Source organism: Castor canadensis, chromosome 5 (genome assembly GCF_047511655.1).
Source record: "Castor canadensis chromosome 5, mCasCan1.hap1v2, whole genome shotgun sequence".
In the NCBI taxonomy this organism is placed as follows: Eukaryota; Metazoa; Chordata; class Mammalia; order Rodentia; family Castoridae; genus Castor; species Castor canadensis.
Window position 1 is genome coordinate 134,995,862 of NC_133390.1, and position 24,864 is coordinate 135,020,725.

The 24,864-nt window shown below is 40.9% G+C and overlaps 2 long non-coding RNA genes across 8 annotated transcripts in view; one reads left to right on the forward strand and one right to left on the reverse strand.

Moving 5' to 3' along the window:
- LOC141423343 (uncharacterized) overlaps positions 1 to 8,928 on the forward strand; it is a 36,672-nt gene extending 27,744 nt beyond the window's left edge. For 5 of the 6 annotated variants that reach the window (XR_012448131.1, XR_012448133.1, XR_012448135.1 and 2 more), the window contains 2 exons: positions 6,389 to 6,500; positions 6,705 to 8,928. This is a non-coding gene — a long non-coding RNA (uncharacterized lncRNA). The remainder of the gene's footprint in view (positions 1 to 6,388; positions 6,501 to 6,704) is intronic. The other variant, XR_012448136.1, reaches the window with a different exon arrangement.
- Positions 8,929 to 16,756: 7,828 nt separating this feature from the next.
- Positions 16,757 to 24,864, reverse strand: part of LOC141423345 (uncharacterized) — a 67,596-nt gene continuing 59,488 nt past the window's right edge. For both annotated transcript variants that reach the window (XR_012448139.1, XR_012448140.1), the window contains one exon: positions 16,757 to 20,412. This is a non-coding gene — a long non-coding RNA (uncharacterized lncRNA). The remainder of the gene's footprint in view (positions 20,413 to 24,864) is intronic.

Sequence of the window (24,864 nt, forward strand, 5' to 3'; positions counted from 1 at the left end):
TACTCTACCATGCTATGTGACATTGAGAATTTGCTTAACATATCTGCACCTACTTTATAACGTATAAAATCAGGGTATCGACATCTCCCTTATTGGGACAATTAACTTAGTTAAAAAAATGACACCCTTATCATCTTGCTTGGGACACAGTAAGTGTTCAATATATATTAGCTACTATTATTACAAAAACTACATGCTATTTATACATATTTATGAATATATGTTGGCTCAATTAACTATTTTAATTTAATTTTATCTTATTAGGATATTGTGGCTGAAGAAACAGAATGATTTATTTGAAACAGGATGAAAATGTATACATTTTGTTTACATGTGAAATATATATGTAAATACATTTTTTTAATTAAAAAAGCATGGGGGGGCATAGGCAGGAAATAGACTGAGAATTTCAGTAGCTCTTTCTGTCTCTCTGTCCATCTTTCTGCATTTCTTGATACAACTCAACATGTTCCATGATAGAGATACAAAGATGAGTAAAACACATTTCCTCATCTTCTGGAATTATATCCTGAGATATATAAAGAGGTCATTTCAATTATCATTTGTAATGTGTTAGTATACAGGGGTGGCCAGATACCCAAGAGAACCAAAGGAAGGCATTCAGATAAAGTTGGAGAGCCAGGAAGACTGTCTTTCAGTTGAAGATAAAAATCAAGCCGGGCACCAGGGGCTCATACCTATAATCTCAGCTACTTGGAAGGCTCAGATCCAGAAGATGGAGGGTTAAGGCCAGCCAGGGCAAATAGTTCAGGAGATCTCATCTCCAAAATAACCAGAGCAAAATGGACTGGAGGTATGGCTCAAGCAGTGGAGTGTCTGCTTTGCATGTGGGAAGTCCTGAATTCAAACCCTAGTCCCACCAAAAATAAAAAAATGAAGATCAGCCAAGTGGAGAGATGGGCACAATGTGTGACCCAGGTGCATGAGTGGAAGCACCAGTGCAGGGACCCCAAGTAATTCAATAACTCCAACAACAGTCATGAAAGACCATGTTTGTTAAGCACTTGGTTTGTTCTAGTCATATGCTGGAGTTTTCCATTTCAGCTCACAAAGAGGGATTGTTTCCAATTTATAAAAGAGGGAGCCAGAGCATGGACAGTCTGTGTGGCTGCTGTCAGGTGAAGTGCCTAGACCACAGTCTAAGCAACTCAGGTGGACTGAGTGGCGGGCTTGAGGGAAGATGGCAGAGCCAGGCTGGAGCTGCCCTGGGTCTTGATGTCAGGATGAGTGAGGGGTTAGGGCAGGACAGAGAAAAGGTGGAAGCTGGGAACAGTGAGTTCATCTGTGCTCTCTAGATGCCTCCAGTGAAGCAGGGATGAAGGAAGCAAGCTTTGGAGTAGGGGCAGTCAGGCAGAGCCTGCTCCAGCTGGCTAGGGGTGCCCTGGTCCTCAGTCTTGGGTGTTCCCCCAGAAAGGGTCTGCAAGAAGCCATCAGAGATGTCTCTGTCATCAGACATAGGACCAAGAACTGTAGACCAAAGTGCAATGGAAGACAGTCCCTATGGCTAAGCCATGGATCACTCCATTCCTGCTTCCCTTTCACTTCCAGAACCTTTCATCTCACACCTATCACTTCCTGTCATGTGCACATACTGGGATCCTTTGCTCCTGCCTGAAGGACTCCCATCTGCATTCTGTCCTTGGTGATCACCTAGGCTCAGGACCAGCACTGTTACCAGCTGTGGGTATCTGTGGTATTTGGAAGTTCTCTCTGCATACAAGTAGTTTAGGAAACACAGCAGTGTTCCCTTATCTACAGTTTTTCCCTCAGTTGCCCTCAGTCAACTGTGGTCTGAAAATATTAAATGGAAAATTCCAAAATCAAATGATTAGTAAGTTATTTAAAACTAATTACAGGGCTGGGGATGTAGCTTGGTGGTAGAGCACTTGTCTAGTATGAACAAAAGCCCTGGGTTCCATCCCCAGTACTGGAAAAAAAACCTTATTAGAGCATATTGTTGTAATTGTTCTATTTTATTTAGAGCTACTATTGTGACTTTCTTACTATACCTGCTTTAAACTTTATCATAGGTATGTATGTATCGGGGAAGCCACAATGTAGAGAGTTCAATATGCTGTGAGGTTTCAGTCATCCACTGAAGGTCTTGGAATGTGTCCCTTGGGACTAACAGGGACCCTGTACCACAATTCCCTAGTTATTATTTCTCTGTGCTCCTTTCCACCCTGTCAAGGCCTGGTACAAATCATGACCAAGAAGGAAGGACTGGCTTGAGTCTTTGCATTGGCTGCTTCCATGAGAATGTTCTTCAGGCAAAGAAGTGTCCTGGGAACCCTAAGTCGGCCAAGGGAGGTCACACAATCCTGTCTCCAGTCGCCTCAACTCCCATGCCGCATTGGTCCCCACAACACTTGTGACTGATATTTTGCTTCTGTATTTGGTTCTCATCTGCTTTCTCTCACTAGGATGGAAGTTTCCAGAGAACAAGGGTTGTCTGCATTTTAGTCACTATTGTAAACAGTGCCTGGCACACAGTAGGTACATACATATTTGTTGAATAAATGAATGAATGAAACTTCCCTGTGCTTTTAGTTCATTTTTGCCTGGTGGGTCATAGGGGAGACCACATTCAGGAGATAGTTCCCCTCAGGCTCCCCTACCTCCGGAATCCCCCCCTCCCTCCCTCCTTCCTTGACACACACCCAGTGCCTACAGTTCTTGCTGCTTGTCTTCCAACTTGATGTGTGCTCTTGCTAGTCATGTTAATTTATTTGACCCCAATAAAAATGTACTGGCAATGAAATGCCTGTGAGGTGCCAAGAGATTTCTACTCACTGCACCACTCAGGACTCCCAGGAACCAGAGGGCCAGCCTTTGCTGCTCCTCTTGAACACAAAAGAAAGCCAGGCTCTGGCCAGCTTTGATCCTTGTCCAAGGCCTCCAGGCTGCAGTGGAAAAGCCTCAATTCCAACCTAAGTCAGCTTGACCCCAAAGGCCATGCTAATTCCTCCTGTCCCAGGATCCCTGCTCCCCACCAACACTCACACACTTACTGCCTTCGTCCAGTGAGTAAGAACTGAAGGCCAAGACTGAGGACTGCCCAGAGAGCCCAGGGACTGCATTCAGGGGCAACAGCCTCCTCTCCAGGATTCCCTTAGGATGATGTGTGGGTCCTCTATTCAACAAACTGTCAGGATGAATAATGAGTTTCAGCAATGATAAATTGCTGCTGTTTTGCAGATTTTTAACTTGCTGATATGACGTTGCTCGTGGTTCCACCTAATATTGTCTACAAAACTGCCAAGGTCCTTTTTCTGAAAGTTTTTCTTATGCCTTGAAATTCTGGTTGTTGGTCAGAGAAGTTACCAGAAGAATGTGCAATGGGAGAATCAGGGACAAGTAACTAAATTATTGGGGAAATCAGCTGGCTTTGAAGGATGACTAAGAGTTTTCTGGGCAAAGGAAAGAAAAGGAAGAGTATCCTAAGCAGAGGAAAACCAGTGTACCAGCTCTGAGACCTGAATTCCCTGAATTCCAGTGGCACTCTCTTCTTTTATGCCACTTTATCTGTCTTGTTTCCTGCTGTGCCCACATAGTCAAAGGCAATATCTGGCACAGAGCAGTCACTGCATAAATACTTGTGAATGTTGAGCAGATGGAAACCCATGTCCAGTGGTGACTGACTGCAGGAAAGGCCATTTTTTTTTTTTTTTGTCAAAATGTCATTCTCATCTTTATTTTTGGACATGTAGCATGTTTTAAGAAACCAGTTTTACATGTGCAACTGTTTGTAACATCAAAAGAAATACAATATATTTTTAGTAAATTCCTCATCAATATTAAGTTCACTTTCAAATAAATGTAAGTAGCAGGGTAGAACAATGTGTTTCCACATACTGACCAGTGTAACACTGACAATTACAATTAAGGTATTCAGGAAGGCTGAAAATTATTTATGTAAGACAAATGAATTTACTTCCACTTGTTAAAAAAAGGAAAATAATTTTAACTCATAAATTATATATTTTAAATGCAAAAGCAACTATTTCAAATCCTATTTTCATCTTAAATAAGTGACAATTTAAAAATTAAATGACAATTTTGAGAAAAATTAAAAAGAAAAAATAGTGTGCCTTTAAAAACTGCTGAGTAGAATAAATAAAACCAAATGTTAACCGTTTCTCACTTTACCAGGAAAATTGGCACAGTTTATTTCATATTTATATATCGGTCTCAAAACATAAAAATTTTAATAGGACTGAATGTTTTGGATCAGTTCATTTTCCTCCAAAGAAGAATTTCTAACTTCTAGATTTTAAAAATTGCACTCTTGCATTTGTGTTTTCATATAAAACACAAATATATTTCTTTTATATAAGTGGCAACCAAGTAGTATGTATGTTAAGATATTTTTTAAAAAGAAGCTTTATGAATGTTATTTTAAAAAAACCCTGTACAGAATCACAATACTGACAGAATCTATCTAGTGTACCCACAAGTGCCTCACTGTTCTGACTTCACAGTCCTTTTCTCACAAAGACTTATTCTACACAGTTCAAAGGATTAATAATACACACCATGTGGATAATTTGGGGTTAAAAAACCCATGGCTCTGGGTCACAACAATTACAGTTAACAAAATCCACCTACAACGAGACTGTGTTCCTAAAATTTTCAGACTCAGTTTGCTATAAATAAAACATTATGAAGTAAAGCCTTTTTGCACACTAACAATACTTATCAGACATCAGCTAGGCCACAGTGAAGAGTAGTGACTTCTATCAAAAGGACAGGGTAGCAGCTGGTTTTGAGATGGCACACCTCGTACATTCTGCTCAGAAAACACAAAGAAGGCCATTTTTTTTTTTAACTATCTTGGGTCTCACCCTGTTAACCTGTTGCCACACCATTTCTGCTATTTCTGTTCCCACTCTAAAAGTGAGATTACTAGAGCAATGACTCCATAAATAATTCCCCACTTAGTGTCTGTGCTCAGTCTATTTATCCTATCTATTGTTGTAAACTAGACATTCTTGAAGAGCAATTAGAATATGTTCTTCCTGTGCTTAAAACCCATTGGTGACTCCCCTGTGCTGCTGAGTACAAATGCCTTGTCTTAGCTTTCAAGAATGACCACAATACAGCCACTTTACTTTTTCAATTTATCTCTGTAGGTTCTACGTACTAGTAAAACTGAAATATTTTCTGTTCCAGAATGTGCTATTTTTCTCTTCTTCAGATCTTTTCTTCATGTATTTCCTGGGACATGGAAGACCCTTTCTCCCAAATGCACCTGCTGAGATCTAGCCTCACCTAAGGCCAACCTTGAGCACCACAGCCTCCAGGAGTCTTTTCTGATCCAGCCCAGCTAGCACTTTGTATCTTGCTTCCGAAGCCTGACATATTCATCTTGGAGTTTTGTTCTCTATCCCCATGTTTCTAGCCTGGAGCCTTGAAAAAAAGTAGATGTTATGAAACATTTGTGGAATTATACTGATCACCAGTTATATGTACAGTTCTGGGCTAAATGCAAGAGATACTTCAGGGGAGATATTCTGAGAAGGAAAGAAGGGAAGCATAAGGAATTGTTTTGCAAATTCAATACAGTGTGCATTGCACATTTGGTGTAGTGTAAAGGTGATGATAATGATAGAGGTGATAGTGATGATGGTGGTGGTGATGATGATAATGATAAATATGATGATGGTTTTGAATGGGCAGGATGCTTATATTTCTATCTCTAGAGCTACTCTCCACCTTTATCATCTTTCTCTGTCCCTGGGAGGTTGATCCTGTGGACTGAATGAGCCAGGCTGCTGTGTTCTTTGATTTCCTGTTTGGTTCAGTCAATAGAAGCTATCAATAGAAAGTCAGGGAGTAAAGGAGAAAGAGTTTGTGTAGTTGTTCCCTAAGCTCCTGCTTAGCTGGGCCTCAGTTTGCACTTGACCAGTCCCAGCTCCTCAGCTCATCCTTTCCGTACAGTTAGAGCCCCTGCTTCTACTTCATCATGTCCAGGGTGTCCTCTGGAAGGCTTGAAGGCCAGTTGGTCTTGGTGGAGAAACAATGAGCAAGGCTGAAGCTATAGTGTCCTTTATAACCTAGCTTTTGCAGTCATGTGGGGTCACTTCCACTATGTTTACTGCTTAAAGTTAGTTTAAAGTTTCAGCCCTGTTCCAGGGGGCAGGATGCATGACCCACCTCTTTTCTGGTGGTAGGGATTGAGCCCAGGGCCTCACGCATGCCAGGCAAGTGGTCTACCACTGAGCTAAACCCCATTCTCCTAGGCCCCACTTCTTGATAAAGGGCTGTTGATGCCACATTGTATGATGTGGACTATGCAATGGAGACCTCTGTGGAATACATGTAGGATGCAAAACTCTTCATGCATCATTTCTTCTTTCTTCTCCAGCAGTGGCCACTGGGCAGAACCTGTGTTGAGGATGGCAATGACCCAAACTTCAAGGAACCTGAAACTCTGAGTCATCCCTTGGAGGATATTCACCCAGTCTATATTGACCTATGTGAGTATGATAATTAAATACTTAGTGTATCAGTCCTCTGAGATTTGGTGGTTTTATAAGAGTAGAAATTCATCCATATCTTTAACTTTGTTTGAGTTGTTGTATCCCTCTTCCCAAGGCATCTATTATAGCAGGCAAAGACTTGGATTAAATTCTTCCTCCTTCTTATAATCTATGCACTTCTCTCCACCCTGGGTATTCTAGTGCGATGATGGGAGGAGAACGTCATGGGACTCTCTGGGGTCACCAAAGAACAGGATGGCTTACTGTATACAGAAGGGACTCAGTCCAGCTGAACAGGAGAAGAGGAAAACGTTAACATGAATGAAGGCAGTACGTGTTCAGTGCTTGCTGGAAGAATCCTGGGGAAAATGGAGATTGCCTGTTGGAAATGATTGGCAGGTTTGTGTCTGCAGGGGACTTGCCCCACCACAAAAGACATTGTCTGAACGAGGAAGTCGACTTGATGTCTGTCCCAATAAAAAGCCTGGGAAAAACACCTGTCAAGTGATATTTAGAGCTGACATTTTCATAAGGATCCAGTCTATAGAGGGTTTTTGCGGGGCTTGGAAAACCATGTTTTTCTTTTTTTTTTCCTGCTCCCTACCTTCTGTAATTAAACAATGCTCACAACGTTGAACATATGTTTACAGTGACATGCTTGCAAGATTATGTTTTCAAAAGATTTTCATTTTGAGATAATTTCAATCTAATAATTTCAATGGTAACAATTTAACCATAATATTTTGGATAAATAATATTTCTTTCCTGAAGCACTTTAAAGTAAGTCGAACACATCATGGCTCTTTGGCCCTAAATATTTCTACATATTTTTTCTAAAAATAGAGATATTTTTATAGAAAGAGAGCACAGTTGTCAACCTCAGTAAATTTGCATTGACCGTGTTTTGTTCTAATCTGCCATCAGCCTTCTGATTATAGCATTAAGTAGTGGACTACTTAGCATTTCCTCTCAATACCTGTTGTCATGTCTTTGTGGCTGTCTTTAATCTGGAACATTTACCTGCCCACAACCTGGTATTTTATCATAATGATGATTTTGAAGAGTAGAGCCACTTAAAAAGTTCCTGACTTCTGTTTCCTCACTTTAGCTATCCATAACAATCTCAGGTGCATCTAGTGGTTAACAGGTAGACTATTCAGAAATAGTAGATCTACCTGTCTAATTATCACCATGTTTTTTTCTCCACTATTAGTTTCCCTGTATAAGAACATGCTTTTTAGAGAGGTATAATTTACATCCACTAAAGTTTATCCTTTTTATTGTACAGTTTCATGAGACTTAGCATAACCAACAGCAAAAGCAAGATTCCCAGGACTTTTAACAGGTACCTTGTATCTTAAGTAAGCAAACCTCTCTTCTCAGTGCCTGATAGTCATGGACCAGTCTTCTATCCTTACAGTTTTTGCCTTTTCCAACATGTCATGGAAATGGAGTCATATTTATGTAGCCTTTCTGTGTCTGGCTATTTTGCTTATTGAATGCATTTGAAGTAATCCATGGATTAGGAGTCAGCTCCTTTTTACTGCTGCACAGTATTCCATTGCAGGATAGAATTTTCATCAATTCATCCTTTCAAGGACATTTGTGTTGCTTAATTTTACGGTGATTATGAATACAACCATTATAAACACTCATGTTTAGATTTTTGTGGGAACTTATGTTTTCATTTCTCCTGGGCAAATAGTTAGGAATAAGATTTTTGGGATACTGAAAAACTGTTTTTTTGATGTTGCTGAACTCACTTAGCACTCCCTCCAGCAATGCTTAGGAGTTCCCTATCTTACTATTTTTAGCACTTTTTAGTCATTGTAGTATGAGCATATTTGTATTTCATGGTAGTTTAAATTCAAATTTCCTTAGTGACAAATGATGTTGAGCATCTTTTTCTAAGCTATGTGCCCAGAGAGCTTTTTTGGTGAAGTATCTGTTTAGATTTTTATTGGGTTGTTTGTTTTCTTATGGAATTTAAGGGTTTTTTTTAATTCTGAATAAATTCTCTAGCTGATATATGTTTTGCAAATATTGCCCCCTCCCTACCAGTGCCTTACCTTTTCATTTTCTTAACAATGTCATTCTAAAGGTAGAAGTGCTTAATATTGAAGTCCAATTTATCAATGTTTCATGTGCTATGTTTTTGGTGTCATGTTTAAAAAATTTTGTCTAACATTAAGTCACAATGTTTTCTTTTAGAAGTTCTGCAATTCTATATTTATATCTGTAATCTATTTTGAGTTTGTTTTTGTCCATGGTGTGAAGTACAGATTTAGTTTGTATCCATTTCTACACAGTCATTTTATTGTTGATGATGTTTTCCTGCAAAGATAATATTGAGATAATATCATTTTACAAATGGTAGAGTCTTCAACTGAAAGAAGTCCAAGGAATAAAAGATTAACAAAACCTGGCTCCATTTCTTTGTTGTTTCTTTGTTTTGTTTAGTTTTGTGTTTTGCAATATTGGGATGGAACTCAGGGCCCCACACATGCTAGGCAAGTGCTCTACCACTGAGCTACACCCCCAGCTCTGGCTTAGTTTTTTTGAGAAAGACTTAGACGTTAAGGTGCACTGCATGCTCACTAAGTACCAGCAGTTGGGTCTGAGCTGTTAAAATAGGTTCAAACTGTGGTGTCCTGATTGAAGGAGGTGCTAGTCCTACTGTTTTCCATACTGATTGGACTGTGCTTGAATTTCTATTAAATTTTTGTTTTTCTTTTTAAAAAAATTTTTTTGCTTTTGTTTTTGTTTTGAGATTATGTAGCTCAGGCTGGTCTCATTGTCTCAGCCTCCTCAGTGCTGGGATTATTAAGATAGGGTCTCTCCAAGTAGTTCAGGTTGGCCTAAAACTCATGATCTTCCTGCCTCCACTTCCCTAGTTCTGGGATTTTTGATGTGTGCCACCACACCCAGCTTTTTGTGTGATATTTTAAAAGAAGGATACTGACAAAACAAAGAAGAACTAGAATGATCTTGCTGGGTTTGACCTGCAGGAGAATAAGACCCTGACTTCATGTCTGATGAGCAATAAAGAAGCTTCATTCTTTATAACTGGAGAACATCATTTCAAGTGAAGTTAGCCAGGTTCAGGAAGACAAAGGTTGCATGTTTTTTTTCATATGTGGAAGATAGGTTCAATGAAAATATAGGCATTATCATATGTGTGTACAAATATATACAGAATATGTTTCCAAAATTAGGACAGTTAGAGGAGACTAAAGGAAAAGGAAAAGAAGAAAAGAATGCCAGAGAATAATGAAATACATCATATCTGTGTAGGAACAAGACACAACGAAACACTGAAAACTCTTGAACATTACAGAGTAGGGAGAAAATGGGAAGGGAGAGCAGTGGAAGGGGGTTAGACTGATTTAAGCACAGTATTTACAGGTAAAATATTAAGGAAAAATCCCCACTGAACAGACACTTAAACACTGAAGGACAGGATTGTAAAATAGGTCATGTTAAGGGAAAGGGCACTATCAGGATGAGGGAAGTAAATGAAGAGGGTAAAGGAGGATGAATATGGCTGATTACTTTCTATACATGTATAAATATGGAACATTGAACCTTATTGAAGTTATTTTAAGAAAAGGAATGGAGTAGGAGGGAAAATAATGGACGGGTGAACCAAACCATGGTACAATATATGTATACATGGAAATGTCACAATGAAACCCTCTGCATAACTATTATATACTAATAAAAATGTTAAAAAATAATATAAAAAAGAAGCTTCATTCTTTGGAAAGGCAGTTGCATACTAAAAATCCACATTTTGGTGCCAGCCAAACTAGTTTAAAATTCCAATCCTTTTCACCATAGTTGGGGGACAAATGAATAGCTTAACCTCTCAGATTTTTTTTTTTTGCTTTTACATCAGCAAAAGGTAGATAGGAAAACTCCTTATCCTCTAAGTTTTTTATTATGAACAATTTAAAGAAGATAATTCAAGCCAGGTGTGGTGGTACACACCTATAGCCCCAGCTACTTGGAAAGATGAGTCAGGAGTGGTGCTTGAGCTCATGATGAGTTTGACACTAGTCTGGGCAACAGAGTGAAACTTCATCTTAAAACAAAGATATTCTATGTCAAATGCTTAGCTCAATTGCCTGGTGTTTTGTATATACTTCAAAAATGCTGGATATTTTTCTTCTTATTCATTGTTTATCCACTTATGTTTTGTTCATTGACTTTCTACCATGTATCTGGCCTTGGAGGTTTCAGGACCAAGTCCTGAAGTAGCCAGCCAACTGAGAGGGATCTGGGGAGGATGTAGGAGGTGGTCCACACTGAACAATCAGTCAGTTTCCCAAGGTGTGGCAGTGAAGAGCATGGATTTGAAAGCTAGACAAAATGACGTTGAACCTGGTTGAACTTCAGTTGCCTCCCTATGAATTTGTATAGCTCCTAGCGAGCACCCAATTCTGGTCATTTTCTAAATTATCCACAGAACTCGAGCAATCCAGTTATTCTGGAGCAGAGGTTGAAGCCAGAGTCTTGAAGGATGAGACTTGAGAAGGACTGCTGATAAGTGGGCTGGGATTAGACCCAAAAGAATGTGGATGTTATCTTGAAGGCAATGATTAACAGGTAAAGATCTTCAGCAAGGAGCACAGGATTTTAGAAAAAGCACTTGGGCACCAGACAGGCCAGTAAATTTTACGTGAGCTTATTGGAGGCAGCAGAACAGCAAAGAGACATGTAAAAATCAGGCAAGAAATGAAGCTTGTGGGAACTGAGATAATAGCTGAGTGGTTAACAGTAGAGGACAGGAGCAAGGAACAATCAGGTGGTAGCACTTGCTTGGTTGACTGTGAGAAGCCAGAGATGTGGAGGGCAGATGACTTCCAGGTGTCTGACTTGAGAGAGATGGGAGAAGACAGGGTGGAGTGGGTTTGAAGGGAAAGAAAATGAGTCCACATTCATCTTGGGGTGCTGCAGGCTATCCAAGTGAAGAGGTGCTGAAGGCATTAATAGTTAGGTCATGAGGTATCATAACATAGCAGGTGTCAACAGAACCTTGGTTATGGATGAGGACTCAGAGACAACTAGTTAAGAGACAGCATGGATTTGTTAGTTACCCTCTCTGAGTGACCAACCTTGGGCACATGACACACACACACACCCACATCTGCGTGAACAATGCCTGTTGCTGAGTGTGAACTCAGTGACTTTTAGCACCACCATCATTACCAGAACAAGATCAAAGAGTTGAGAGAGGAGCAGATGATGGAGGAAGGGCTGAGGAAGAGTAGCCATGACAGTGACTAAATCTTTCAGAAAGGAAGAAAGAAGAGAATTTCAAGAGCATGATGTAGAAATGAAGAGAGGAGACTTTTAAAAGAAAGACAGACTGCCAATTTCAGAAGATCTTGAGAGAACTGAGAAGGGTTTACAGGATTACACATTTGAAGGATCACTGGCATCTCTGGTAGAGGTGGGAGGCTAGTGGCAAAGGCTGGAAGGGATTGAGGTCTAAGGAAATAAAGTCAGATTCTCAGCTTAGAAAAGAAAGAGAAGATACCCGAATTGAGAAATATTTAAAGCCATTGTATAGAGTAGCACATGTTGTCTCACATAATACACTACATCCAGGTAGGTTTGGTCATTATCACTTTGCAACTGAGCAAACTGAGGCCCAGAGAGTTTGAAAGACTTGTTCAACGTCACATAGCTGATAAGAATGGAATCAGATATTAGATTAATTTGGGCTTAAACTCTAAATCCAATAGGGGGAAGAAGGAAGATGTGTTTAAAACCAGGAAGAATGTTTTAGCAACCCTAGACACCCGAAAATGGACTAAGCCATATCCCAGTGTAAGGAGGGTGCCTGTCAGGGGCCTGTTTGACCATAACCTGGTCGAATACACCCTTCAGGAGGTACAATCATTCTGTACTGTGTAAATATGTTTATGTGTTTGCATTCCTCACTGAAGCACAAGTTTTTTAAATATTTACTTATTTTTGAATCTTGATTTATTATAACTTAGCCTAGGATAAGGCTGTCTACCTGAGGGGATTCTCATACTGAGGTTAGATCAAATATTAGTACTCTAAGACACTTCTCTGGCCCAGGTGTCCAGGACTCTGAATTCTTGGAGTTGCAATTATGAAGTCTCAGTGGGAATCAGCTCTGAGAACTGGAGACTGAAAAGGGAAACTAGGCAGGCACTAGCAAGCCAGACTAGAGGGAGAGAAGTGTGGCTGGGAGTCTAGCTCAGGAATAAGAGAATCAGAGTGAGAAACATGTGGTGGGGGAAGTAGAGACCCAAGACACAAAGGGCTGACCATTTCAAAGTAGGTCCCAGAAGGGAACAAAGACAAGGTACAGCAGGGTTAGCAGGGTTGACACTGAGGCAATCAAGTCCCAGCTTTGCTCTGTGGGATAAGCTGGCTGTAACCTGGACTCCAAGTGGAGGGGCCATGTTAGTAATTGCCCCCATGATCTCAAGTGAGTCCAAGTGTTGGTCGCCAGGAGATACTGGGAAATAAGTGGAAAAGGGAGACTGGGAAGCCTGAATCCTTATTTAATGGCTAGATAAAGCAAGACAAAAGTGCCTTTGAGAATCATTGCATAAATGCTCTGGAAACAAAGGGTCACAAGTAAGGACACATAGTCTACTTTATGTAACTCAGTACTCAAAATAACCCCCCAATATTTGTGTGATGATCCTGACTTCATACAGAATGATACAGAAGCCCAGAGAGATTGGCCATCAAGCCTAGGATTACACAGCTAGGAAATGGGGAAACATGAAAGGAAGGCCTAGGAAAAGAGAGTGGGACTTCTGAGGTCACACAACTTCTTCAAATGGTTTGTTGTTCTTCAGAAATATCAATACCAAAGAATACCTTGATTAGAATCAGGGCAACCTTTGTAGGGCCGGAGAAGTCATCTAGAGGAGGAGGAAGAGTTTGTATATTGGATTGTGTTCCTTCATTCCAGATGCCAGTTGGACAATCCTACTTACTCTCAGAAGTTGCAGCAATGTTGGGTATCTTTGAGGGGACAGGTCTCAAGACGGCAGGTTGCTGGTGATGGTGATTTGTGGCACCTATGAGTGTACGCAGTTGCTGTATCATTCTTTGCAAAGGGTGCCATGGGGAAATGGTTCTGTGACAATTCTGGAAAACGTTATATAGCAGGCTCCTCACAAGAGCTGGATTCCAAGTCCCCAGGAAGCAGGTGCCTGTCTGGATGGACTACCAAGCATCAGATTTAGAGAATGGCCTCAAGTACCTGGAGAAGGCTTTATTTTTCACCACCCCACACTCCTTTGTTCCTGGTACAGGTAATTAGGCTCAGTGGTTAATTAGCAGGCTCCAACATTAAGGAGAACAATTGCTGGTAGCTTCCTGGTCCTGGTCTCTCCTTTTCTGGGGAATAGGTAATGGGGATGGAGTCTGGGATTCTCAGCCCTTCATCCCAGCTATACACCTTCCACTGTACGTTGTATGGAATTCTGTCTCTGGGTAAATTCACCTGCTGGCTAAGACCAGGATCGCTTTTCAGAATTGGGATAGAGAGTAAAGTCACACAGGTGGTATCTGTGACCACCAGGACCTAATTGTGAAAAGGCTGATTTTTTTCTTCTTTTTCTGAAAGAACAACCTTTTTGTGAAAGAGTGGAGAAGGCAAGGAGACTCCAGGGTCTGCAGTTGCCCCATGATAACATTTTATCTCAGGGCGTCCTCACAACTTGGTATGGTGGCACCCTGACTTGCCCAGGCTCAGAAACATCACACATGTTGTCAGGTTTCCAAGCTTTGTTCTGTACTTACACAAACCACCAATCTGTAAAAAGGCCCATTGTGATCTTTACAGACTGGGGAATGGCTCTGTACCTAAACTGGTCTCTGAAGGTCACCCTGGTCCATTTATTTGTGGAAACTTGATCACAGTGAAGGCTTTTAGACTACTTTATTTTTTTTTAACTTTGAGGTACAGAGAGTCCAAGAAATTTGAATGAACTCCAAGGGACAGCTAAGACCCTATAATTTTTAGCAGGAGCTTAACTCACTTTGGCTGATTGACATCCACAAACATGCAGGGAGGATGCAAGGTCCTCTAGACAAAACCACACAGGAGCGAATCTGCCTGCTGCCCTCTTACTTCCCACCCTCCCCACCACCCCAAATCTTTGGTGGTTGTCTGGAACTTGGTGTCCTTAATGCACATTGAATGACTAGAGGCAGATGCTCATAAAATCCATAAACTATTGAGGTTAAGATGGACTGTGGGGTTACACAGACTGGGTTGGTATCCCCTTTCTATCATATCAGAACATGTGATCTTTTTGTGCCTCCATTTTCTCATTTGTAAATAGGGATAATAGCAACTCCACACTATGCTGCCCATGGATGTGGTCCTCTCCATTCTATCTCCACTGGCCTCATCCTTACAAGATCACTTACCCACTGTTCAACTTTGCTTTGCAGGAGCCCTGCCTTCTCATGCCCACTCACACTCACCCAGATAATTCTCCCAACTCTTCCTTTCACAGGAATCTTCCCATGACCCTAGAAATTGGATTCTGTAGGTTTTCTTTGGTTCAATTTTCTCCAGAGTTAAGTTTATGTTTTCCAGCTTTGAGTGGGAGCAAGTCTTTTTATTATTTCATCTCCATCTCTTCCAGCTTCAACTTTCAAAGCATCATGACACCTTCCAAAGGGTTCCATGAAATTTTCACTCTGCTTACAACATCACTTCCCTTGGCACAGACTCTATCTCTATACATATACATTTTATTTCTTTGCTGTGGTAGAAATGGAATCCAGGACCCTAGGTAAGCACTCTACCACTGAATTATACCCATATACTTAATTTTTTACACATGTAATTAACTCATTTTCCAAAATACTGTTCACTACTTAATTAAAGAGTGACAGAACATCCAGTCTTATAATACAGTATTGGAGAAAATTTGCAGTATGTATCAAAAAAATTTAAAAATATTCCTACCTCTGTCTCTATAAATTTACCACTTAGAATTCAAGCTTGGGAAATAATCAAATAGATGAAACATGCTTTAGATCAGAACACGTCCATCCCTACATTATTCATAGCAAAGAGTGTTCCCCCAAACAGCATAGTGGTTGTGTTAATTGTGCAATGTTCACTGGAAAGACTATATTAAAGTAATGACTATAAAAATGACGCAGAAATTTTGTACCTGCTATACACTTAAGTGTTACAAATGAACGGGAGGGAAATTATTAAATGTTTTATTATGGTGACTGTTAAACATGCATCAAAAAATAAAAGAAAAACACTACAAACATCACTGCGATTGCTTTAGGGTGCTGAAATTACAAGAAGATGTATTACCTTTAATTAAAAAATTATAAGTTATGTGCAGGATCCCAGTATTCGGGGGCAGAGAAAAGAGAACCATGAGTTCAAGGCCAGCCTGAGCTACATAGTAAGATCTTGTCTCAAAAACACATTATTCACATGTTTTTATATTGAAAAAGAAATATTTTAATTGAATATCAGTCTGACATTTTGAAACAAATAAATGAAGGATTTTATTCTCTGAATCCTCAGTGTGGCAGTGCTGAAGAGCCTATATTGAGTGACCAACTTCCAGGCGATGTAGACAGCACAGCTGGACTTGCTGCCCCTGCACCCACCTCATAACACCTGGTGTCTCATGGGAGAAAGCCTAGAATGGGGTAGGTGGCCAGTGGTGAGTTACGATTTCAGGAAATAGAGTCAGAATGCTGGTGCCTGCTTCCCTGTGCTTAAATTTCCTTATCTACAAGATGTACACATTAGGGCCTGGGGAGGTAGCTAGAGGTAGAGCACTTGCCTAGGATGTATGAGGACCTTGGCTTGATCTCCAGCAATGGAGAAAAGAATGAAAAGAAAACATATATAATAATAATACCTATGTCAGAGCTTTTGTGGGACGCTAATGAGAAAACACACAGAATAGCACTTGGCCAGCACTATTCATTAACAACTATTCATTATTATCATTACATATGCACAGATTTTATGCCTGTGACTTCCTTGAAGGCCAGAAGGTGTTTTATTTATGTTTACCACCTTATCTCCCTATTCACAGAAGGACTTAAAAAAAATACTGTTACTAAATTATTGACTTAAGTTTCCTGGACAGAATCTAAAGTTTTCCAAAAATAAAAGGAATATCTAAGACTTCTCTCTAGGATAGCGCTAACCGAGGAGCCAGAAGAAGAATGACAGGTTTGCAGCCTTGATAGACAAAGAGTGTAGCACACAGTTGCCCTTGAATTACAGCTCCTCAGTCTTGCCCAGCTCTGGTTGGGAAACCAGAAGCTTTAGACCTGATCATCAGTGTGACCCTGACTCTTGCTGCCCTAAGAACAAAGGGTAATTATTGGTGTTTTGTAACAGTTTTAGTGGTTTGTCAAAGGTGAGGTGCCTGGACATTTGCTCAATTTCTAAAGTAAATGCTCTGCTCATGCCTCAATTTTCTTATCTGCATCAGTCTGTGTTCTCTAGCTCTTCCTGACTTATTTCTGGAGGACCATTTTGATTTGGGACCATTTTGGAATATCTTATTCCCTCCTCCAAATCCCCACAAGCAATGGCTCTAGCATAAACGTCATGCTCTGAAAAAACAGACTCTGTGAACCTGACTTCAAAGCTTGGCAATGCCAGCTCCTTGAAAAAGTGGTGGAGGCAACAATGGACATTAACCAGGACTGGGTGGGGGCTGCCTGGCTCGCACTCCTTAACCTGGCAACTATTGTACTCAAAGTCATTTCTGTGGCCTCAATGGAACAATGTATTTGGCACCCTTGCAAGGTCTGCTTTCCTAGCAAATTGTTCTTTCCAGCATAGCCAAGCTGGTCCTTGGAATAAAAGCCTCCAATGGCACTCAATACAAATAATAAAAATCTTTCCTTTTTCTTTTTTTAAATTTAAGAAATAAATGTATTCTAACCACATCAAAAGAAAAATTCACACAGAAAAAAGCTAAAATCTTCCTGTAATCCTATTCCAATCCCCACGATCTTTCAGATACTTCTACTCCTCTTTCTGACTCCCTTTTTATTTAACTCAGTTGTGATCAGCACACAAAAATTTGCCTATGTTGCTTGTTTTACTTAGCATTGAAATAGACTTGAAGTTTCTCTGTCATCTTTTCACCTGCTATTTTAATGGGTGCAGAGCATTTCCTCAAGGTCAAGTTTGGATCTAGAAATCTGAACATTTTTCTCTTTTTTTGAGAATGATAAAACTATCATAAATAACACTAGGAAGAACATCCTTGGACTAGAACTTATTTTAATGGATCAGAATTTTTGACTTGCTCATTTGTTTTGCATTTTGATAAGATGCTTTTATTTTTACCCCAAACAAAGACTCTAAATTCATTGCCTCTAGACATGTGTGAGAGACTGCAGACCCCACTTAGGGTAATATTTTTCCACCTGGCATTTTATTAGAAAAAAATTTCAAAAGTACAGGACACCTGAAAGGATTTTGTAATACACACCCATATAACCATTCAGGGTGACACTGGAGCACAAACATGTATTTTTAAAATGCTGGGCAGAAATTCATGAGTAGAGAAACGTGTCAGCTTTTAGCTTATAGTCTTGGGAGATAATCATAGCAATTTATTATCTGCAATAATAATCTTTATATCTTATATACTTCAACATTTTTCAAAATATCTTCAGGTCCATTTTCGTGCTTGATCCTCATCTTCAAGTTATAACCACGTCAGATATTACTAAATATTATTTGTTGGTGTTTTAACACATAATCAGAGCAGGAAGGGGGCCTGTGTAAGATCACACTAAGAGAGATGGTGCTGTCAGTAACAGTGCTCAGATCTTGGCCAAGCCATTCTTCTGTAGAAATGTTTCCCCTCTCCTTTCCTCTTAACATATTCCATTGTCGGGTTGTGGAACACAACCTGAACACACTTCCCTGCATCTCAATTTTTTACATGTTTTTTATTGCCCTTTCAGCTCCCTGATTCTGTGTTTGTGACATTGCATCTTTTTAGACTGTGAGAACAAATGCATGCCAAAGTGAGAATTAAAGACCAGCTACAGGGCAAGGTACAGCTCAGTGGTACAGTGCATACTTCATGTGTGTGAGGCCCTGTGTTTGTTCCCTAGCATACACACAAAAAAATGACTATTTACAAAAGTGTGTGCAAAGCTTCAGCCACATCCAAACACTTTATTAAAGGCACAATTTCTCTTTGTCTAGAAAAAAGGGACAGATTTGGGCAATGATTAGAGCCCAAAGGTGTAAATAGATTCTGCAGTGTTTCCCTGGGGAGAAGACCAAAAAGAATCTGGATGGAGTTCAAACCACAGTTCTGGAGTTTAGGAGCCTGGAGGTTTAGCCTGGAAAGGTAATTCCCAACACAACTGATGTCATTTGGATCTTAAATGTCCCCTATATGTCCAAGGCTTCATCACCATCCCGTGGCACTACTGGGAGGTGGTGAAGCCTGATGGAAGAAAATTAGGCATTTAGGGCCAGACTTTGAAGGGAATAGTGAGACCCGGACCCTTCTTCACTATCTTTTTACTTCTTGGTTGTAATGTGATACACAGAGCTCCTCCACCACATGCTCCTGCCATGAGGTGCTGTGCCACCACAGGCCAATGAAACGTGGACTGAAACCCCTGAAACCTTGAGAAAAAACAAACTTTTCTTTCTGGGTGTTTGAATACCTCAGGTAATTTGTCACAGTAATGTAAAGCTGATTAATAGGATCGTCCTCCTATCTCATGCCTGCAGCCAGCAAAGGAAGAGACCTTGTCTAGAACCCAAATATGAATTTTCATCTCTAATGGTGGTTTCTCCCAAGCTTCTTTGATTTAAATTCTCCTCCTTGGGAATGCAGGCTTCTGTGTTCAAGAATGCAACTAGAGGTGGCACCTAGAGTCCTCTTCTGATACCAATTAGTGCCCCTGGATCTGAGACAGGAGGTGTCTTTACTGAATCTCAGAGGCTGCATTTCCCAACTATCTTCTTTCTTCCTTCATAAAAGCAAGTAAACTGCCTCCATTCTTGCTCTCATGACACACTGAATATTCTCAGAAAACAGGAGGGTCATTATTCCATTTTATCAATGGAGAAACTGAGCATTAAAAGTATTAAGTAAGGTAACCATGGAAACAAGTGCTGGTGGCTCACACCTATAATCCCAGCTACTTGGGAAGTTGAGATCAGGAGGATGGTGGTTGGTGGCCAGTCAGGGTAAACTGTTTTTTAGACCCCATCTCCAAAATGGACTTGAGGCAGAGCAAAATGGACTTGAGGTATGGCTCCAGCTATAGAGTGGCTGCTTTGCAAGTGAAAGTCCTGAGTTCAATCCCCAGTCCAATGGAAGGAAGGAAGGAAGGAAGAGAAGGAGGGAGGGAGAGAGGAAGGAAGGAAAGAAGGAAGGAAGGAAGGAAGGAAGGAGGGAGGGAGGGAGGGAGGAAGGAAGGAAGTAAAGGTGACTAGATGACCATGGTACTCATCTCAGGAGCCATGGAGTTCGGGCAGGGACTCACTCCTTTTGACTATGAAGCCCTTTCCTCTCTCACATGTCCATGACTTCCACTGCAAGCATACAAGGAGAGGCTGTGGTTAGACAGCGTGCCATCTGCTATCTGGTTTTGTTTTGCACTCTAGGGCCACTCTCATTTTGCCTGGTCATCACAATCCTTTGCTGGTGTGGAAACACATACCAAACCTTCAGGTCACAGCAAGAGGATCCTCCAAACATGGGAGCTCTCCAAGATCTCTGGGCTTCAGAGATGGTGTCTGTAACTGCAAGGTTTTTTCTACAGAAAATGCTTTTTGCATCTGCATGTTCCACAGTCATCAACCTTAGGGCCTTTTCTTTAATTTTTCCTTCTGCCTCCAGAAGAGCAGCTGTTCAACCTACAGAAAGCCATGGGAGAGACCTTTTTAATAAGACCATCTGCTTGCACTTGACCTTTGGAAAAATCAATGAATTTGATTTTTGGACAGTCAGTTCCTTAAGCCTGAAATACTCATTGGACACCATGGGCAAGCAACATACACCTCTCAGCCCTCACTGACTGCTCTGAAGTTGGCCAGATATTGTCACCACTTCTCTGGAATAGGTGGGGAAGTTCTGTAGTAAGGGGCATATGCAGGAGCTCCTATGAACAAGGAGGGCATGGCTGCAAATAGACCACATTTCAAGAAGAGCTTTTTTTTTTTTTGGTGCTAGAATTGAACCCAGGACCTCAACAGGCTAACTGTGTACTCTACCACTAAGTGGGCACTTTTACACCCCACCTCTTCCTGCCACCCCATTTGTAAAGACATATTCTTCTCAGAAACAAATACAAATGCTATAAAGAAATCCATTAAGCCAGTGGAAATTAAATGAAGACTCCTTCAGAATTTAGAACTTGGAACTTAACACATTGCTCCAAGATAATTGATGGGAAAGTTCCATACACAGGATTGGCTATAAAAACCACTGCCTATGTGGCTCCTTCTTATGGCTGGAGAGCTGGGATGTGCAGTCAGCTCTGATGGCCAATGAGAATAAACCTAGAATGCTAGAAGCTCAAGACAACTTTGTCCCAAGCATGTCTTGCAGGCCCACAAAAGTCTAGCATGTGGCTTGAGAGTTGGACACAATTTTAATTTTAATTTTTTTTGAGATGAGTTCTCATGTTGTTTCCCAGACTGGCTTAAAACTCCTGGGCTCACCCAATCCTCCTGCCTTGCCTTCTGCATGCTTCTGGGAGTATAGGTGCTTGCCCCTCCACCCAGTTCCAATTTTAGTCTTCATGGTGAAGAATCAGGCTCCCTGAGTGCTAGTCTAGCTCTCTAACCACTGTGCCTGGCTGTATTCCTTCTTCTGCCCAGTAGCTTCAACTTCATTTTCATCATGTCATTGTTTCTGTGGCCCAGACATCCAAGAGAGGCATCAAAGCTATTTTGATAAGAACTTTACTTCATCACTTAGGATTATAACCAATCACACAACAGCCCTCCTTTCCACAAGGAAAGGAAAGGGAATCAAACCAAATAATCCATGGCAAAAGGAAGGGAACTCACTTTTATTGCACTCCCCCTAAATCGAGGTATTCTGAGTAGATTATCTCAGACAAGTTAATCCAAGGCAACAACCCTGTGAGATTGTCAGTTAACAGACAAAGGCAGGGAGATTTAGGGAGGTTGAAAAAGTTATCTAAGACCTGAAGACCAGAGTGGAAAGGAGGCAGATGTGGGGCCAAAGTCCACAGTCTTTCCACTTACAAAGCACCCACCATAAAAGGCAGAATACCAATAAATCTTAGGCCAATGGAGGCTTATAGATGTATAGGGAAAGGGATGATTGGAGAGAGTTAGTATCTTGAGGTCAAGAAAGTTTTCATGGGAGGACTCAGGAAACCAATCACAACCTAAAAGCATGGAACAACAACTGAGGATCAGTCTTCCTCCTCCAAAATGTAGCTCTGTCCTTGTTGGATGAGAAATGATAGGCTGTCTGTGGGTACAAAAGGGGCATGGCTTCAGGTGGGTCTTCAGCTTCCACTTTTGATGATGGCTGGTGGCCTTCTCCGTACCCCGCCCCACAAGCCTAGCTATCAAAGTATGTAAGGCTGACTTTTCACCTACAGCCAGCATCAGGGAAGAGCCAGATGGCATCTAGGCTGATGCTGTGCCTCTGGATGACTAATCTCTTCAGGTACAAGAGTAAACATAGAGCTCGGGGATACCATATGCCTCGACTCATAGTGCTCACTGGAATCACCATCATTCCACATGGCATATGTTCTCCTGGGCCAAAGGAGGAAGTGGGTCAATGCAGCAGAGGAAACTTGTCTTAAAATTGAAAGCAGAGTGATTAAAAACATAACGAGGGCGTGTGTGTCTTATAATCATATCCTAAATGACTTGTTTTATTTTATTACCTTGCTTTACCACTGAGCCATCCCCCAAGCCCTAAATGACATTTATTTCTAAAACATGCTTTGTTTTACTAGACAGTGTTCAACTTCTTCATCTTTCCAGTGTTCTGCCCAGCAAGGGCCACTGTAGGCTCTCAGCTGTTGGGAATCAAATGAAGGGGCTGCTTTGCTCCTCCATTTTCTTTATTTAATGGTTTGGAATTTCAGCAAAAGTTCAAAATAAAGCAGCCTCTTATTTAGTTTAAAGTATCTTTTGTTGAAATTGGAAATTGACATCCCAATAAGGTGCCTATCTCTTTCACTCACTCCAAGGCTCCCCATTGGACAATTTATAGGTGGAGATAGAGTAGAGATTAAAGCCAGGGGTTGGGAACACTGGAATGCTTCTGAGGATGGGTGTTAAGTGTCTATTAGCATGATGATGGAGCACAAAACTTCTAGTACCCGTGTTCCTTAGTCAACCAGAGTAATGGAAATGTGGGTCAGTCAAGTTGCATCTATGTGTAGGACCATAGAAGTACTGAGCTGGAGGAGTTAACCTGTCTAATTCATTCCTTTCCCATGTGTAATGACCAAGGCACAGAGAGATGCAGTAACATCTAGAGTGTACTTGGGAGAGGCCAAATGGAGTTAGAGCTCTGAGCCTCTTACAGGTTCAGAGCTTTTCCAGAAATACAGAATCCAGTCCAGCCCTAGCCATGTCTGAGTCACATGTCTGAGCTGCATGCTAGGGGACCTGGAAGTGGACTTTCTGTCTTTCATGCTGCAAGCCTGAGGTCATTGTCTACACTTTGCAACCAGAGCTATAAGGAGGTTAAAAATGATTCAGAACTCTGATAATAGCAAAAGACATTGTAGACCAAATCTTGGCTCTATCAAGAGTTTTTTAATGTTCATGGCAGTTCCCACTCCCTGACTCAACTGACCCTGACACATTTGTGAGGTGGGTCTTATCACCTGCACAGATAAGAAAGTTGGAAAAACCAAATGACCCACTCAAGGGCATACTGCAAATGCACAGAGTGGAATGTGAGCTTAGCCCAGAGTGTAAGATATTTTCAAGGCTTTACTCACAGTCTTGAGAAGATAGTTGTTAGTCATACAGATTTTTATAGATATAGATGACAGAACTTAATGTGTTTGCTTAAAGTACTTTGAAAACGTCCTGTTCTAAGTCACTAGCTGATAGGTGGGGCTAAAAAGAGATGGCCCAAAGGAAATGCAAGAGTGTTCATGTCCAAGCAATATCTATTTCCAAGTTCCTCTCCTAATGATCCCTGCCATAAAGGACACAGGATGTTCTGGACTCTTCTTTACCCTTTGTGTTGTCTAGGCTCAAATCTTTGGATCTTTTCTTCTAAAGCAAATCACTTTCTAAACCAACTCAATTTTAAGAATGCTCTTAACACTGGCACAAGACAGAATTTATTCTTTATTCTTTAGAAAACTGGATTTAGTCATGCGAACACCCATCTGTTTAGTAGAATAGAATTGCTTTTAAGAAATGAAATCTTAGAAAAATAATCCTTTCAAAATCCCAGTGTTTCTTGTCCATCAGAGTGGAATTTTATTGAGGAGGAAGAATTGGCCCACAAGTTCAATCCAGTTCCACCCACATCGCTACTGCTGGGGAGAGGCAGATGGGTGCACACCAGTTACTATTACCCTAGGAGGTGTCTTCACTTTAAGGACTATTTGAAAAAAACATCATTTTGAAAAATCTATGCTAATATTAGCCAAATATGGCAGTGTCTCCAAATCAGACTCCAATTTGGCTTCTCATAGGATATCATATTTGAATTACCTTTGCGTTGTAGCATGTCTACATGCAGATCTGTCTCAATAGGCAGCTTCTGGCTGATGCTCTCAGTGGACCTATCACATGCACACTGTGATAGCCTGCTCCTGGAAGCATCTTCCTTTCTATCTGAGGGTTCTCCCAGGTTTTTTGTATGAAAAAAGTCAGAAGTGAAAGCCTCCCTGATATTCAGTCAGAAAATCCCCGGGCTCCCCAGCCCTGGTAGACAGTGCTGACACATGTCCTTTGCATCTCCTGGAGGGCCCCAGCAGAACAAAGCTCCAGCAACCATGATGATAACCTGTGTCATCCTGTGTTGCTGCCTTCCCTTCCTGTTCTGCTCCTCCCCTTCCTTACATTCTTTCACAGAGTCACCTTCCAAGTAAACTACTGACATATGAATCCTGTCTTAGTCCATTTTGGGCTGCTATAACAAAACATCACAGACTGGGTAATTTATAATGGAAAGAAATTTATTTGTCACAGTTTTGGAGGCTAGGAAGTTAAAGGTCGAGGTGCTACCATCTGGTAAGAACCTTCTTGCTGTGGTCTCACGTGGTGGAAGGGCAAAGAGAAGAGAGAAAGAGCCAGATGTGACCAAACTCATTCTTTTATAAGGAACTCATTCCCATAATAATG